General features: G+C 44.7%; 1 protein-coding gene across 3 annotated transcripts in view; it reads right to left on the bottom strand.

The window, feature by feature from the left end:
• EVL (Enah/Vasp-like) overlaps positions 1-18,775 on the bottom strand; it is a 165,158-nt gene that overhangs the window by 100,790 nt on the left and 45,593 nt on the right. The window contains exon 2 of one of the 3 annotated variants that reach the window (XM_029237763.1): positions 15,101-15,236. The exons of the other annotated variants lie outside the window; for them this stretch is intronic. The gene's annotated coding sequence lies outside the window, so the exon portion shown is untranslated. The remainder of the gene's footprint in view (positions 1-15,100; positions 15,237-18,775) is intronic. 3 annotated transcript variants of the gene reach the window in all.

Genomic DNA, 18,775 nt, shown 5'->3' with positions numbered 1-18,775 from the left:
CGTACCGAAAAAAGAAAAAAAAAAAAAAAAGACCAGTTGTTTTTATTTTAAAAAAACCTCTCCTAGCCTGGCATTTGGGACAGTGACCGTCAATCAGAACTTTTCCTGGGTGCTCCTTGCTCTGCAAACATGATGGATGCCAGGCTCATCCCACGTGCCAGCACGTTCCCTAAAATCTTAAACTTAGGAGATGCTCATTTTGGGGCACAGAGGAAAGAGCCCTGGCCCAGGAGGCACGTGACTTGGGCAGCTGGTCCTGGGTTTCCCGTCAGGTCTCCTGTCAGTCCCCCAGCAGCCTGGCCAAGTGAGTCCCCTCTCTGGGCCTCAGTGTCCCTACGAGAAGACAGATGCTCAGATCCTCTCAAAGCTTCCTCCTGCCGCCTCCTGCCTCTCAGGGGTCTCCTCCTTTTCACAGCCCCTTCCCCCACCCAGAGTTCACAGACAGCTCTAACTCCACCAACCCCAGGCAGGAGGCTCACCACCCTAGGACGGTGTCAACACGCTGGCTGGAATTAGCTACTCTTTCATAGTCTCTATGCCCAGCTTTTCCTCTAATAGTTTCTACTTTAATTAATGCTACCACAATTTATTTGGCAGGCAATCTGGAATTTCTTTCCTATTCCTCAACCAATAATTTGCCAAGAACTGGCAACCCAGATTAAACCTCAGCAGTTCTCACGTGGACTAACTCAGCTCCCTAACTGGCTGCCCTGCCTCTAGCTATAGCTTCTTCAAACCCAGCTTCCACATACTTAGTTCCAAGAGTAACTGGATAAAATGCAAATCTAACAATGTCAGGTCCTCACACAAAACCCCCCGAAGAAGACCCATCTCCTGTGGGAAGTGGTGTAAAGCCGGCCCAAGCTTCAATGCTGGGGAGCTTATCCCCAAGCACAGTCCAGGCCGTCTCCCACCGGCGGCCACTCTGGTCACCCCCGCTGATGTGAAAGGGCTCCCTTTAGGCTCTGTCTCTGGGGGAATTCAGGACTCACCCAGAGGGGCCTACGCATTTAATTACCCCCTCCTCCAGGTTTGCCTAGGACATGCTTGGACCCCACTACAAGGTCTGCCACTGGGCTCTGGGAGGGCAGGCACCAGGCTCTACTTTATCTTCCCCAGCACCTGACAGCCTGAGAGCGCTCAGCCCATGTTTATTTTCCTATGGCTTTAGTTGACGCTTTCTGGACAGTTCTAACATGGGATTCTGGATGGAGGGGTGTTGTTGTGTTTGTATGTATGTGTGTTGAAGCAAAATCTCTGTGTTTAGGCAATGTTGCATGTCATAAAGAACTTTTTTAAATAAAAAGCTCCGTCCGGGGGTAACTGCTGGTACTAGTTCCACGTCTGTTCCTTCCCACCCACCCCCACGCACAGTCAAGCGTGTGGTGAGCCCCCAGCCGACACAGCCCGCTCTACACCGGAGGTGCGCACACTGGCTTCAGGGATCCATAACCCCCCGAAACTGCACACAATGCTGTGTTTTAAGCATGTTGGACTTTTCCAGGGATTGTGTTAATAACCTCCATTCATGTTTCAAAGGTGCTCCAAATCTCCAAAAAGAGACCTTCCCACCGCCGGAAGCTTATGAACTGCCCCCAGCCTGGGGGCTGCCGCTGAAGCCCCGTCATGGTACGTTCCCCTGCTCAGGGACCACTGCGCCCACAGACGAGGGGGTTAAAGCAGGCAGCATGCCCATGGCGCTCGTGTCAGGAGCAGAGAAATTAGGAGCAATGAGGAGTATCTGGAAGCCTCCAACATCACTGCAACCTAATACAGAGCAAGGAATACTGCACAAATCTGGAAATTCTATTTAGCTCAGCACTTTCAAGTCCGTTTGCTAAATGCAGCAACGTGAAAGAGATCTCTGTCTGAGTTACTTTTCCTTCTCAGTTCATGGGGACACGGAGCTGCACTGTCCAGTGCCACACCCCGAGCCACGTGACCAAGAGCCCTAGAAGTGTCGCCAGTCCGAGTAGAGACGCGATGCTAGTGTAAAGGACATACCAGACTTCCAAGACTCAGTACCAAGAGTCACCTAATAGAGCTCATTAGTAATTTTTACCTTGATTACATGTTGAAATTATATTTTAGACACAGTATTTTAAATAAATATATTACTAAAATTAATTGCATCTGTTCTTCTTACTTAATAGGGCTATGAAATATTTAAAATGCGGCATATGGCTCCCATCTGTGGCTTGTGCTCTATTCTGTTGGCCAGGGCTGCTCTAGAGAATGTGGCACACTAGCCACTATTCTGTGCTTCTATTCACTCTATCACTGCTTGATTCCCAGCTTAGAGTCGTTCTATTCTTTGCAAACCAAAGCAAAACTTTCGGAGAGGATTTTCTACGTCAGATACTAGTATTTTCACACAAATAAAAAACAGTTTGGCAAAAATACCTGGGAAAATACACTAAGACAGACACATTTATTTATGGGGTCCAAATCCACTTGGCAATATGCAGGTGAAAATGTCACATCCAGGATATACGTCTAATAATAATCTATTTCTATAGACATTTACTGAGCACCTACTGAATGTTGGGCTCTTCACATTTATTATCATTACTTTCATTTTAAATACGAGAGAACTGAAGCTCAGAGAGGGGTTCAAGGCCACTTTACTTGTACGTGGCAGGTCACCTTGAACCCCGGTCCTGGTACCACAGCACACTGCCCCATCCCTCCCTCTGCCAACATTCTGCCTTGGTAAACTGTAAAGGGTGAGGCAAACATAAAGTACTTTGAGATACATTGTATCATCTAATCATCCAAGCTATTCTGTGAGATAGACATGGAGGTTATCAATCACCATATTAAAAGCAAGGCATGAAAAGCTTGTGTGAAGGACTTGCCCTACACCTAACAGCTTGGTGGAGCAGAGCCTTACACCTAGGAGTTGTGAAAACAAGTTCAATATCCTTTCAAGTGTACCCTCTCCATGCTACCAAACATAACCTCCTCCTTTAATTAATACTGACTGCGTTCCTGGTCTTGGAATTAAGGGAACAACAGAAGGCGGACCATTACTGTCAATAACAGTCATATTCATATTCAGTGACAAACACGTACTACCGCATATGATACATTCTCATGTTATGAGTGTAGTAACAGCACCATGAGTTTTCAGTGTGATATTTTACGTATTCATCAGCCCTTCCACGCTTACAGTGTCAGACGCATTTGAAAGAGGAAGAAACTGAGACATGGGACAGTTGAGTGACTTTTACAAAAGCTCTCAGAGCTACTTATGGACCAAACAAATTAAACACACAGGCAGCAAAGGTTAAACAAAGAAGCGCCTGGGAGAAGCCCTTCTTCTTGGTCTCTAACAGCCCAGGGAAGGTCTGACTGATTGATGTATAAACTCCTTGGTGCAGGTGGGAAAATGTAAAAGCAAAAGCACAGAAAGATGCATAAAAAGGTTTAACTTCTTGAGAGGGAAGGGCATCCACTGTGTAGGAGTCAGAGTTGGTTTTGTTCTGTCTTGTTCCGTCCTCAGGTGAGTTTCCAGAGGAGCAAGAGGGCAACCACACTCCATCCTCGCTCTGCCCTGACGCTTGAAGTCAAAATATGGGAAAAACAGTGAAACACAGAAGTAATCCAAGTACAGCGGAGAAGGAGGTAAGTCTGCGTGTGGACCAGAGGGAGAGGATGCAGGCGCAGGAGTAACCCCACACACCAGATTATGAACAAGGAGCAAGGAGAAGTTCACAAGAGAAAAACACAGCAACTGGTGACAGCGGACAAGAACAGGGAGGAAAGCAAGCGGGGAAACAAGAGGGGCTTGTAAGAAACTGCAGAGGGAGCAAGGTGCTAGTAACACCATCACCACGTACTGAGCCGCTGGCCGAGTTGTCCACGTGCCAGAAGCCAGCACGCAGAGGGACGGACACCACCCAGGACCGGCTCGAAGCCGCCACTGGGACACACGAGCCAAGGGAAAAGAGTGGGTTAAGATGCTGACGAGTCCAGGAGAGGAAATTACTTAGGACCCCCTTAGCATGGAGGGATGGACCCACGTTGTCATTTATTGAGAACTTTCTTGCATGTGGTTTAAACCTAGTTCTTTTATCTACACTGTGCACCCGAGGTTATTCACTTTACTTAAAGCTCCACTTTAAGAAGCCTGACACGGGCTCCTCCAGCTTCCGCCATTGCTGCGCAGCACCAGCTTTACCCTGCCTAGTCTTCCTTCTTCAGGTTTCTACCACTGGCTGTCCATCTTCTGCGTTTTCTTGCATTTTTTTCCCCCCTCAGAGTTCAGTCCACCACTCCTGGCCTTTAGTTTCGGAGTCACAGGGAACGGGTGCTGTACTTTAGGACGCAGTGGATGATGAAATTCACCTGAGACCACAGAGCCAGAGAAGGCCAAACTGAGTTTTGAATCTGGCAATCTTGACCGCAGAGCCCTCCGGCCTAAAGCCATGTGGCTGACAGGGTCTTCGTGCTCTGTCCGGGTGTCAGGCCTGTGCCTCTGAGGTGGGAGAGCCAAGTTCAGGACATTGGTCCACCAGAGACCTCCCAGCCCCACGTAATATCAATCAGCGAGAGCTCTCCCAGAGATCCCCGTCTCAACACTAAGACCCAGTTCCACCCAATGGCCAGCAAGCTCCAGTGCCGGACGCCTGATGCCAAACACCTAGCAAGACAGGAACACAACCCCACCCATTAGCAGAGAGGCAGCCTAAAATCATACTAACTTCACAGACACCCCAAAACACACCACCAGACACAGTCCTGCCCACCAGAAAGACAAGATCCAGCCTCATCTACCAGAACACAGGCACTACTCCCCTCCAGCAGGAAGCCTACACAACCCACTGAACCAACCTTAGCCACTGGGGGCAGACACCAAAAACAACGGGAACTACAAACGTGCAGCCTGCGAAAAGGAGACCCCAAACACGGTAAGTTAACCAAAATGGGAAGACAGAGAAACACACAGCAGATGAAGGAGCAAGATAAAAACCCAGCAGACCTAATAAATGAAGAGGAAATAGGCAGTCTACCTGAAAAAGAATTCAGAGTAATGATAGTAAAAGATATCCAAAATCTTGGAAATAGAATTAAGAAAATACAACAAACATTTAACAAGGACCTAGAAGAACTAAAGCACAAACAAACAATGATGAACAACACAATAAATGAAATTATAAATTCTCTAGAAGGAATCAATAGCAGAATAACTGAGGCAGAAGAACAGATAAGGGACCTAGAAGATAAAATAGTGGAAATAACTACTGCAGAGAAGAATAAAGAAAAAAGAATGAAAAGAATTGAGGGCAGTCTCACAGACCTCTGGAACAGTATTAAACGTACCAACATTCGAATTATAGGGGTCCCAGAAGAAGAGGAAAAGAAAGGGACTGAGAAAATATTTGAAGAGATTATAGTCGAAAACTTCCCCAATATGGGAAAGGAAATAGTCAATCAAGTCCAGGAAGCGCAGAGAGTCCTATACAGAAAAAAATCCAAGGAGAAACACGCCAAGACACATACTAATCAAACTATCAAAAAATAAATACAAAGAAAAAACACTAAAAGCAGCAAGGGAAAAGCAACAAATAACACACAAGGGAATCCCCATAAGGTTAAGAGCTGATCTTTCAGCAGAAACTCTGCAAGCCAGAAGTGAGTGGCAGGGCATTTTTTTTTTTGCAGGGCATATTTAAAGTGATGAAAGGGAGAAACCTACAACCAAGATTACTCTACCCAGCAAGGATCTCATTCTGATTAGCCGGGGAAATTAAAACCTTTACAGACAAGCAAAAGCTAAGAGAATTCAGCACCACCAAACAAGCTTTAAAACAAATAAAGGAACTTCTCCAGGCAGGAAACACAAGAGAAGGAAAAGGGCTGCAAAAACAAACCCAAAACAATTAAGAAAATGGTAAGCGGAACATACATATTGACAATTACCTTAAATGTAAATGGACTAAATGCTCCAACCAAAAGACACAGACTGGCTGAATAAATACAAAAACAAGACCTGTATATATGCTGTCTACAAGAGACCCACTTCAGACCTAGGGACACATGCAGACTGCAAGTGAGGGGATGGAAAAAGATATTCCATGCAAAAGGAAATCAAAAGAAAGCTGGAGAAGCAATTCTCATATCAGACAAAATAGACTTTGAAATAAAGACTATTATAAGAGACAAAGAAGGACACTACATAATGATCAAGGGATCAATCCAAGAAGAAGATACAACAATTGTAAATATTTATGCACCCAATATAGGAGCATCTCAATACATAAGGCAAATGCTAACAGCCATAAAAGGGGGAATGGACAGTAACACAATCATAGTATAGGGGACTTTAACACCCCACTTTCACCAATGGAAAGATCATCCAAAATGAAAATAAATAAGGAAACACAAGCTGTAAATAATACATTAAACAAGACGGACTTAACTGATATTTATAGGACGTTCCATCCAAAACCAACAAAATACACATTCTTCTCAAGTGCTCATGGAACATTCTCCAGGATAGACCATATCTTGGGTCACAAATCCAGCCTTGGTAAATTTAAGAAAACTGAAATCATATCAAGTATCTTTTTGGACCACAGGCTATGAGACTAGATATCAATTACAGGGAAAAAAAACTATAAAAAATACAAACACATGGAGGCTAAACAATACACTACTTAATAACCAAGAGATCACTGAAGAAATCAAAGAGGCAATCAAAAAATACCTAGAAACAAATGACAATGAAAACACGAAGACCCAAAACCTATGGGATGCAGCAAAAGCAGTTCTAAGAGGGAAGTTTATAGCAATACAATCCTACCTCAAGAAACAAGAAACACCTCAAATAAACAACCTAACATTAAACCTAAAGCAATTAGAGAAAGAAGAACAAAAAAACCCCAAAGTTAGCAGAAGGAAAGAAATCATAAAGATCAGATCAGAAATAAATGAAAAAGAAATGAAGGAAACAATAGCAAAGATCAATAAACCTAAAAGCTGGTTCTTGAGAAGACAAACAAAATAGATAAACCATTAGCCAGACTCATTAAGAAAAAAGGGAGAAGACTCAAATCAATAGAATTAGAAATGAAAAAGGAGAAGTAACAACTCACACTGCAGAAATACAAAGGATCATGAGAGATTACTACAAGCAACTCTATGCCAATAAAATGGACAACCTGGAAGAAACGGACAATTTCTTAGAAAAGCAAAACCTTCTGAGACAGAACCAGGAGGAAATAGAAAATATAAACAGACCAGTCACAAGCACTGAAATTGAGACTGTGATTAAAAATCTTCCAACAAACCAAGGCCCAGGACCAGATGGCTTCACAGGCGAATTCTATCAAACATTTAGAGAAGAGCTAACACCTATCCTTCTCAAACTCTTCCAAAATATAGCAGAGGGAGGAACACTCCCAAACTCATTCTATGAGGCCACCATCACCCTGATACTAAAACCAGACAAAGATGTCACAAGGAAAGAAAACTACAGGCCAATATCACTGATGAACATAGATGCAAAAATCCTCAACAAAATACTAGCAAACAGAATCCAACAGCACATTAAAAGGATCATACACCATGACCAAGTGGGGTTTATCCCAGGAATGCAAGAATTCTTCAATATACGCAAATCATTCAATGTGATAAACCACATTAACAAACTGAAGGAGAAAAACCATATGATCATCTCGATAGATGCAGAGAAAGCTTCTGACAAAATTCAATACACATTTATGATAAAAACCCTCTGGAAAGTAGGCATAGAGGGAACTTACCTCAACTAAGAAAGGCCATATATGACAAACCCACAGCCAACATCGTTCTCAATGGTGGAAAAATGAAACCATTTCCACTAAGATAAAAGGAACCAGACAAGGTTGTCCACTCTCACCACTATTATCCAACATAGTTTTGGACATTTTAGCCACATCAATCATAGAAGAAAAAGGAATCCAAATCGGAAAAGAAGAAGTAAAGCCGTCACTGTTTGCAGATGACATGATACTATACAAAGAGAATCCTAAAGATGCTACCAGAAAACTACTAGAGCTAATCAATGAATTTAGTAAAGTAGCAGGATACAAAATTAATGCACAGAAATAGCTTGCATTCCTATACACTAATGATGAAAAGTCTGAAAGAGAAATTAAGGACACACTCCCATTTACCACTGCAACAAAAAGAATAAAATACCTAGGAATAAACCTACCTAAGGAGACAAAAGACCTGTATGCAGAAAACTATGAGACACTGATGAGAGAAATGAAAGATGATACAAACATATGGAGAGATATACCATGTTCTTGGATTGGAGAATCAACAATGTGAAAATGACTATACTACCCAAAGCAATCTAGAGATTCAATGCAATCCCTATCAATCTACCAATGGCATTTTTCACAGAACTAGAGCAAAAAATTTCATAATTTATATGGAAACACAAAAGACCCTGAACAGCCAAAGCAATCTTGAGAAAGAAAAATGGAGCTGGAGGAATAAGGCTCCTGGACTTCAGACTATTCTACAAAGCTACAGTAATCAAGACAGTATGGTACAGGCAGAAAAACAGAAATATAGATCAATGGAACAGACAGGATAGAAAGTCCGGAGATAAACCCACGCACATATGGTCACCTTATTTTTGATAAAGGAGGCAAGAATATACAATGGTGAAAAGACAGCCTCTTCAGTAAGTGGTGCTGGGAGACCTGGACAGCTATATGTAAAAGAATGAAGTTAAAACACTCCCTAATACCATACACAAAAATAAACTCAAAATGGATTAAAGACCTAAATGTAAGGCCAGACACTATCAAACTCTTAGAGGAAAACATAGGCAGAACACTCTATGACAAAAATCACAGCAAGATCCTTTTTGACCCACCTCCTAGAGAGACGGAAACAGAAACAAAAATAAACAAATGGGACCTAATGAAACTTAAAAGCTTTTGCACAGAAAAGGAAACCATAAACAAGATTAAAAGACAACCCTCCGAATGGGAGAAAAGATTTGCAAACGAAGCAACTAACAAATGATGCATCTCCAAAATTTACAAGTAGCTCATGCAGCTCAATAACAAAAAAACGAACAACCCAATCCAAAAATGGGCAGAAGATCTAAGCACACATTTCTCCAAAGAAGATATACAGATTGTCAACAAACACATGAAAGGATGCCCAACATCACTAATCATTAGAGAAATGCAAATCAAAGCTACAATGAGGTGTCACCTCACACCGGTCAGAATGGCCATCATCAAAAAAATCTACAAACAATAAACGCTGGAGAGGGTGTGGAGAAAAGGGAACCCTCTTGCACTGTTGGTGGGAGTGTAAATTGATACAGCCACTATGGAGAACAGCATGGAGGTTCCTCAAAATACTAAAAACAGAACGACCATACGACCCAGCAATCCCACTACTGGGCATATACTGTGAGAAAACCATCATTCAAAAAGAGTCATGTACCACAATGTTCACTGCAGCTCTATTTACAATAGCCAGGACATGGAAGCAACTTAAATGTCCATCGACAGATGAATGGATAAAGAAGATGTGGCACATATACACAATGAAATATTACTCAGCCATAAAAAGAAACAAAACTGAGTTATTTGTAGTGAGGTGGATGGCCCTGGAGACTGTCATACAGAGTGAAGTAAGTCAGAAAGAGAAAAATAAATACCGTATGCTAACTCATATATGTGGAAACTAAAAAAACAAAAATGGTTCTGAAGAACCTAGGGGCAGGACAGGAATAAAGATGCAGACGTAGAGAATGGATTTGAGGACCCGGGAAGGGTAAGCTGGGACGAAGTGAGAAAGTGGCATGGACATGTATACACTACCAAATGTAAAATAGATAGCTAATGGGAAGCAGCCGCACAGCACAGGGAGATCAGTTCAGTGCCTTGTTACCACCTAGAGGGGTGTGATAGGGAGGGCAGGAGGAACACGCAAGGAGGAGCAGATATCAGGGTATATGTATATGTATAGCAGTGAATCAGCTAACACACCACTGTAAAGCAATTATACTCCAATAAAGATGTTAAAAAAAAAAAACCTAAAAAAAAAAAAGATAGGGCTTCCCTGGTGGCGCAGTGGTTGAGAGTCCGCCTGCCGATGCAGGGGACACGGGTTCATGCCCCGGTCCGGGAGGATCCCACATGCCGCGGAGCGGCTGGGCCCGTGAGCCATGGCCACTGAGCCTGCACGTCCGGAGCCTGTGCTCCGCAACGGGAGAGGCCACAACAGTGAGAGGCCCGCGTACCGTAAAAAAAAAAAAAAAAGTTAAATGAATGAGCCTGTATTAGTCAACTTGGGTGGCTGTAACGAAATACCCCAGAGTGGGAGCTTAGAAGCAGCAATTAACTTTCTCACAGTTCTGGAGGCTGCAAGTCCAAATCAAGGTGTCTGCAGGGTTGGTTTCTCTAGAGGTCTCTCACCTGACTTGTACAATAGATGTCGCCTTTCCTTGTGTCCTCACACAGCCTTCCTCTGTGCGCGAGCTCTCCTGGTGACTCTGCCTCTTCTTATATGGACACAAGTCGTATTGGATTAGGGCTCCAACCTTATGACCTAATTTAACCTTCAGTGCCTCCTTAAAGGTCCCATCTCCAAATACAGTCACACTTGGAGATTAGAGCTTCAACCTATGAATTCAGGGGGACACAATTCCATCCATATCAGTGTCCTAGACCACAGTCCTTTGTTAAACACCCAGATGGAATACAACACTGTAAATGTGGTCTGACAATTTTGAAGATTACTGGGACAGTCATCTCCTCCGGAGGTAAAAATGATACAGTTTTTAGTCTGTTTTTATTTATCTTGCATGGTTTTGTATTATTTGGGATTCTTTAGGTTGTGGGTGACAGATATTAATGGGAAAAAAATGGAATTTATTAGTTCATACAGTACAAAAAAGTGGGCTCATGAATAAGTCTGGATTAAGCAGGGCGGAAAGCGGGACACACAAGCTCAGTGATGCCAGGAGAATTCGGTTTCTTTGGCCTTTGCTGAACCCTACTTCTCTCTCTGGCTTCACTAGCAGAACATCTTTCCCCACATAGTGGGAAAGAAGGTTACCAATGACTTGAGGCTTTCATGATCCTGACAGAGAAAACCGGCATCTTCCCTAATAGCTCTAGCCCATCACGGGTCTCATGGAGGACTCTTAGAAGACATGCCTGCACCTAAGCCAATCACCACAGTCAGGGGACTGAGTTTTGGCTGGGCCAGGCCTGGGTTGTGTGCTACCCCAGAGTGGCGGTGAGTTGTCAGGCCCACACAAACTGCATGACCAGGTCAAGTTACCAGGGAACGGAAAGCTAGCTCCCCTCTACTTAACCCCTCCTCTCCAAAACGGCTGCTGGGCAAAACACAGTATCTTTCTAGCAATAAATGCTATTCCAGCAAACAAACAGGTGTGCTAAAAAGTATTTTGACTGCCTCTCTCTTTTTAAAAATTTCTTGATCTTTGTGCAACATCTTACTTATTGAAATAACCTCAAGCCCATCTCTGTCTCTTTGGCCAGGTGCTAAAAAACCAATGACTTATTTCAAGTGGGTACAGAATGCCCTGACATCTTAGCACTTCCCATCAGTAAGATCTGTACTGGAAAGCAAAACCGCAGCAAGTTTCTCCTCCTTACAGTCCTTGAAAAGAGCTAGGCTTTATCATGGAAACATCAAGAGTAATTCCATCAAGAGGGTGATACATTAGAAATTCCTTTAAAAAGAAAAAACCACCACAGATGGGCACATCTGAGAGAATGAGTATTGTAAAAAATAAAAGAGGGCTTCCATGGTAGCGCAGTGGTTAAGAATCCGCCTGCCAATGCAGGGGACATGGGTTCGAGCCCTGGTCTGGGAAAATCCCACATGCCGCGGAGCAGCTAAGCCTGTGTGCCACAACTACTGAGCCTGCGCTCTAGAGCCCAGGAGACACAATTACTGAGCCCGCGCGCCACAACTACTGAAGCCCATGTGCCTAGAGCCCGTGCTCCGCAACAAGAGAAGCCACCGCAATAAGAAGCCCACGCAGCGCAATGAAGAGTAGCTCCCACTCGCTGCAACTAGAGAAAGCTCGCACACAGCAACGAAAACCCAACGCAGCCAAAAATAAATAAATAAATTTATTAAAGAAAAAAAAAGCTAACACGTGCACACTGTTGAATGAAATTTACTATTTGGAACTGTCAAAAATTTCTTGCTGCCAGGGACATGTCAGAAACACACAAAATAAACTGCCTTGGCAGTCCAAATTGGGGTACAACAAAGTGAATGACAGAAACATGGTTCTTGATTTTCCAGTTGAGTGACTTCATTAAACTCCAAAAACATAAAACCTAGCAAAAACACAATTGAGAAAGAAAATTCAAGGAACATTTAAAAAAACTTTTCAGTTGTAACATGTCAGCTACAGAACTCAGAGACACATAAGACAAAATTCATTCATTCATGGAACAACTTTTTTTTTTTTTTTTTTTTTTTTTTGCGGTACGCGGGCCTCTCACTGTTGTGGCCTCTCCCATGGCAGAGCACAGGCTCTGGACGCGCAGGCTCAGCGGCCACGGCTCACGGGCCCAGCCGCTCCGCGGCATGTGGGATCCTCCCAGACCGGGTCACGAACCCGTGTCCCCTGCATTGGCAGGCGGACTCTCAACCACTGTGCCACCAGGGAAGCCCCCATGGAACAACTTTTAATTGTCCTTCAAACAGCTAGTAGATGCCGTGTTAGGTACTAGGGCACTAAATGAACTTGGCAAATAACAACTGAAAAAAGAACTACGCGTTTTAAAAAAAAGTGCTTGTTAACAAAGCACTTTTGCGTATATAATCACACTTTTCCTCACAACAATATTTTACAGATAAGGCAAGTGAGACCCAAAAAGAATAAATGATTTGCCCCAAATTACACAGCCAGTAAGAGCAGAAGCCTGAACTCACACCTAAATGAGACTTCAAATCACAGGCTCTATTTATTATCTTCTTCCATTTATGTATTTTGCTCTGAATATTCTCCTCTCCCCCCTCTTCGAATTCCCAGGCTCAGATTCTCCTTCCGCTACAGCAGCATTTTCCAGAGTTAAAACTAAAAATTAAGTGTTAGGCAATAAAAGTTCCTTCATCAAACACACATGGGAAACTCGGGGCAAAATTCACACATATACACACACCCGCCGCTACAGGACTTCTCAGAGCCTTCATGCTACTCTCCAGGGCACGGGGTGTGCAATTTTCCTCAAACAGCTGACCACAGAACTTTGTTCCCCATGAAGCCCCTTGTACGACTAAGACAGCAGTCAAAAGCACAGATCTCAGAGTCAGACGGCCCTGGGTTCAAATGCCAGCTCTGTGTGATGCTGGACAAGTTGTGAAACAGATACGACAATAACAGCAGCTGTGTCAGGATTCCTATGAGGACGGCAGTACATGTGTTCATGCCTACAAAGTGCTTAGCAGGTTACAATGATCACAGTCAGGGCTCAATAAATGTGATATACTCACTTATCCAATGAAACATTATATAAAACAAATAGTGCCGGAATACCTCACAGACTCTGTTTTACAAAATTAGGGTCCGAATGATAAAAACAAGCATTGACTTTTTAGTTAGAAGACCTAGATCCAATTTCCAGCTTTAACAATTAAGCAGATGTGTGACTCTGAGGAAGTGACCTAACCTCTCTGAACCTTAGGTGCCCCTTAGATAAGATGGTAATAATAATGCCTAGCTCATAGGATTGTTGGGAAAATTAGAGATGATAATAAAAGTGCCTGGAATACGGCGGGTACACGTGCACACGTGTTATCTTGTTTGCATCTGAATCTAGAAGAACCAGAAAAACTTTTCATTTAAATATGTAACGACTGTTTAAACTTCACATGCATTTTTACTAGCTCAAACCTTTTCTAAGTCCCTACAGCTTTGAAACCCTACCACCTGGCCCTTCCAGGCCTTCCTGCTGGTCTACTGCCCGGACAGACCCTGCCCGTGCACAGCAGGTCCTGCTCCCCAGGCTCAGTACCTCTCTCGAAATCCCAATCATGCCTCCGTGCTCAGTGATGAACAGACGTCAGAGAGGCAGCAAATTGTCCTTTTTCCTGCCGTTTCCCCTTCTAGGGCCTAGAACAATGACTGGCGTATGGCAGAGGGTTTTAAATAAGTCATAAAAATGAGCAAATCAAAAGTGCTGAGAAGCCAGGCTGCATCCAGCTCTGCTCAAGTGTGACAGATGGGATGAAGACGCATCAAACACTGCTTCTGCCTTCAAGCATCCCTCAGTCCAGTCAGGAAAGTAAGACTGAGAAACATTAAATATTAGATTATGTGTTACACAGCTTGAGTGCTCTACGGGAGTTCAGTGAAAGGAGAATGTATTTGGGCGACAGAGGTCAGAAAAGGCGCCTGAAGGTAGCGTGTGCAGTCCTGGGTTTTGAAGGGTTTCATGGGAAGAAAGCAACGGTTTTGACAGGAAAAGAGTAAAGGGACGAAGTTGGTGATTAAACAGTTAATTGCACTAGGGAATCTTAAGTAAAGAAAAAGGTATGGGCGAATCCTGTGAGTTAATGATCAGTCAAGAAAGCAGGTTTGCTTAACCACAAAACCGAACGGGCTGGCTTAGCAACAAGACCATGCAACAGAAGCATGAGACATGCCCCCCCAAAACACTAAAACAATGGTGGAATGAGGCCCACATCCTGCCCAGTGAGGCCAGTAAGTGAGTGAATCCTAGGACATGCTCCTCTACACACACGAAAAACAAAAATGTGAGGGAAAGGTGACATTACACTGAAACCCGAGACGGTTTACTGCATTTCAGTGTACGTTACCGCCGTTTTGCTCGTTTCCATGGCTCCGTGACAGTCCCAGTTCGCCAGTGTAGGGGCAAGAGAACTCCCCCGCCCGCCGTGGAGGAGGAGCTGATGGTGGAGGCCTGACGTCTGCTTAAGAGTGAGGACGAAGGTGGTCTTCTCCCCCGCCCCACTTTTCCTTCGATTATAAACCGTAGCCCACTAAGTTCTGGGGGCAGCACTCCCTTGCCTGCCCGCTTGTATCTCTCACAAGCATCCTATACTTACTAATAAACTCTTTGCTTACCTGTCACTCTGCCTCTCGCTGAATTCTTGAAACGCGTTCTGTGGTTTCAGTTTAGAGACGGGGAAGCAAAGTGGCACGTGCAGATCTGTGACTAAATCCGTTTTTTGGAGCAGAGGGAAGATTCCTGGGAGTTAAGCTTTAAGAGAGAGCATGCGGTCAGGCCACAGACGGCTTCATTCGCAGAAGACAAAGGGGAGCTGCACTGGTGGTGGACAGAGTTCTACTGCAACTTGGTAAAGGGCCGTCCCCCCAATACTAGGACTTGTTCCCCGCATTGCCCACCTTTCTTTGAGGCAGGCTGTATTTAAGTTTTCAGTCAGGGCGGGGTGAGTTGATTCACACTTCGAATCACGACAGGAACCTGATCATCATAACGCCCCAACCAAGACCAGGAAAACAAACAGTTTTATCAACTGTAGCAAAACATATCTGCCTTCCTCTACCTTAGGAATCTCTAATGCCCTCAACTCTTCAGTAAGTTGGTGAATAAGGAAAATACAGTCTTCACTCTGGCTTTGGAAGTGCTCCAAGGTTCATTCGACTATGAAAGTATCCTCTCTCCAGGAAAAGGAATTTCATCACTGAGTACAAACACTTCTTTAAATCATACAGTTTGCTTGATGTCCTGTTCATAAACGTATATCCAACCACATAGTTTTACCCATCTCTCCTGAGAAGGCTCTATCTTGACTCAATACACAGCTTCTGATCCACGGCACACAGTGAAACAGGAAGGACAGAGCTTCTGAATACCCTGGAGGGAGCCCCAGAGGGACACCCACCTTCCTGCTCCGGGTTCGCTTTCCTATGACCCTGTGCTCCAGGGACATAGGGGTGATCTCAGGGACGGAAGGGCTCCCCGTTTCCAGTTTTCTCCAGTGCCTCCACAAATAAACGCAGGCTGCCTTTTCTCTCCTCCAGCCCTCGTGCTGAGGAAGACGGAGGCCAAGCTAGTCTCAAAGACGCACAGCGAGATCCGTCCTGGCATCGGGCAGGCCCTGAAGTGGCTGACTGGAGTGAAAACAATCCCACTCACTTGTAACCGGGCTCAGCATGAACTCGAGAGCCACAGGACCAGTTACCAAACCCAACAGACCACAAACCAGCAGGCCGTCAGTTCTAGACCCAGTGTTGTGTCTGTACGAGCCCCACACACTCAACACACCTGGGTTCAATCTGCCGCAGGAGGCGCCAGCTGAACTTGAAAGCACGTGTGACAGCGCCTTTCATTATCCAGGGCTCCTGACTTTCCCACGCTCCCGCATGGCCGTCATCTTGTTCTCTCTGAACCACACAAATTATTATTTGTATTTTCCAGGTGGACCAACTACATCCCAGTGGAGTTAAGTGCCGTATCTAAGGTAACACAGTATCACTAGAACCTAGGGCTTTCAGGTTCCCAAGCTCAGGTTCTCCCCACACACTCCAGCTAGGGAGGTGTGTCATCAGCGGAGCCTTGAAAAAAAACATGGACACGCCTGGACTCCACCTCTGAATACCTGGACTCGGGAGGTTTGAGGTGCGACCCGGGCACCTGTGTCAGGTTTCAGTGCCCCCTCCCAGTAGGGAACCATTACGGGGGATCCCCCAGTTGAGGTCTCCAGTGGCTTCTCCTGAGGCCCAGCAGAGCTGCCCCAGGATGTACTACGCCACATCCACAACAGCGCCCGCTGGGTGGAATGGTGCTCTCCACAGAGTTCCCCCCCGTAATTCACTCTGCTTCCCCCCAAAGGAGGGCTCACACACCGAACCTGTCCAGTGCGGCCCACGTCAGTTCAACAGACATCTACTGCTCATGTCAGTCTCTGGAGATAAAGAGATATGACCCGGAGGAACACAGAACAATGAGGAACGGGCCACGGACTAACCAGGGAGGCGCTGGGATAACGTTGACACTTGATGGTGGGCTCTGGCTATGGTATCGTGATTAGGCAGAAAGCGGCAGTGTCCCGGTTATGTCAACTTCAGGGAACTTAATTAATCTCTCAGCCCAGTGAATCTGTGTGCCAACCAAGCCGAGATCCAGGCTCTCAGGTGATCAGTCACACCACAGTCAGTTCACTGTGTCATAAACATTTCAGCAGCAAACAGGATTATCTTCCGCGGACTGACTGCTGGCATTCTGAGTCTGAATGCCAAGGAAACGGGGAGATCAGAGGTGCTCCCCACCCTTAAGAGTGTGTCAGGTCTCCTTCCTGGCTCCTGTGTAATTTCTAATCCAGGATGAGGGTCTGAATTAAATGCTCTGCTGCTTAAGGTAAATTAAAGGAATTAATTTATTGAGTATCTACTAAGTGCCAGGAACCCCGCCAGATGCTTTACATAAGTAATCTCATTTAATCAACACAGTAGCTCTGGGAGGTAAGTAATATCCCCATCTTACAGACAGGCAGACTAAACCACGAAGAACTTGGGTAACTTGTGCGAAGTAACAAGCCAGCACTGCAAAACATGCGTTTCCCACGAATACTTACATGTTCCCTAAAGGTGAAAAATGTGTGCCTCTGCAAAATAGTGACCTTCAGGGCAGAGAGAAGTGACCATCATGAGGAAAAGACAACCAGGTTGGGTTACCCTGAAAACAGTGAGAAAAAGTCCCTTCTCCTCAGGTTTTACCAGCCAAAATATGGCTAAGAGCACACTGCCCCTGGCTCCCGGCTCCCCGGGCCTCAGCTCCTGCACTGCTGCCAACAGCCCTTCCCTTTATTTTCACCCACCCAAATCCTATGCTTCTCTAAGACTCGCTCCAAGAGACGGCCCGGCCCGGCCCGCAAGTCTCCCTAACTTCCACAACAGAAAAACCAGATCCTCCTCCCAGCCCAGGCCCCTTATCCGGACCCCTGTGGAACTTCCCCTGGTTTTCCCTGGATTCCTTTTGTCTCTGGCCACCCCCACGCCATGCTTTTGGTGTTGGTTCAGCACCTTCTCAGGGACAGTAATTCCCTGAGGGCAGAACCAACGATGACACATATTTGCATTTTCTACTGATGTTCAGGAAGTGGTCTGTTGGATGAAGGGCTATCCTAATAGCAAAAAGGCCCTCCCACCTCCAAAAGGACACACCTACACAGCTGGGAGACTCTTCTGCAGCCATCCTAAGTAACTAGCAAGAGTTACACAGGCCCAAGCTGGTGTCCTATTCTGGGGCTTATTCCTCTAGGTAATGAGTCCAGTTAAAATTCTTTCCTCTTAGTTCAGTTTTGCTTTGTTTTCTATATAAGAGACAAGAATGCTAAGCAAAGAGAAATGGGAGATGGAAACAAAAATTGTTTTATAAAGCAGCACCTGAACCGGTCAACTATGAACTGATTCCAAAATATAAAATGCAAACATTTATAGCAAAGTTTTATAATTTATACACTTCTTTCCTATATGTTATCCTCAAAATAGTCCTTTTCCTCTAAGAGAGGTAAAGAGAGATAAAGTGACTTCTGCAAGGTCCCAGCTTTTAAATTTACATTGTATGAACTGCGGGGGAGTCTGGTTCCACAACACTGCTTCGCTTTGAGTGAAACTCAACAACTGTAACACTTACTTAACAACGGAGAATAGACTGGTATTTTAAAATGTATCTGCGTGGCCATCCTACAGCTAAATTATCTGTTTCGCAAAATAACTTTTGCTTGTGGCTAGACAAACACTCAGCGAAACTCTCAAGTCAATGAAACTTGTCTG

Source organism: Monodon monoceros, unplaced genomic scaffold (assembly GCF_005190385.1).
Source record: "Monodon monoceros isolate NGI ecotype Baffin Bay Population unplaced genomic scaffold, NGI_Narwhal_1 Super_Scaffold_21, whole genome shotgun sequence".
Taxonomy (NCBI): Eukaryota; Metazoa; Chordata; class Mammalia; order Artiodactyla; family Monodontidae; genus Monodon; species Monodon monoceros.
This window is presented reverse-complemented; position numbering and strand designations above follow the sequence as displayed.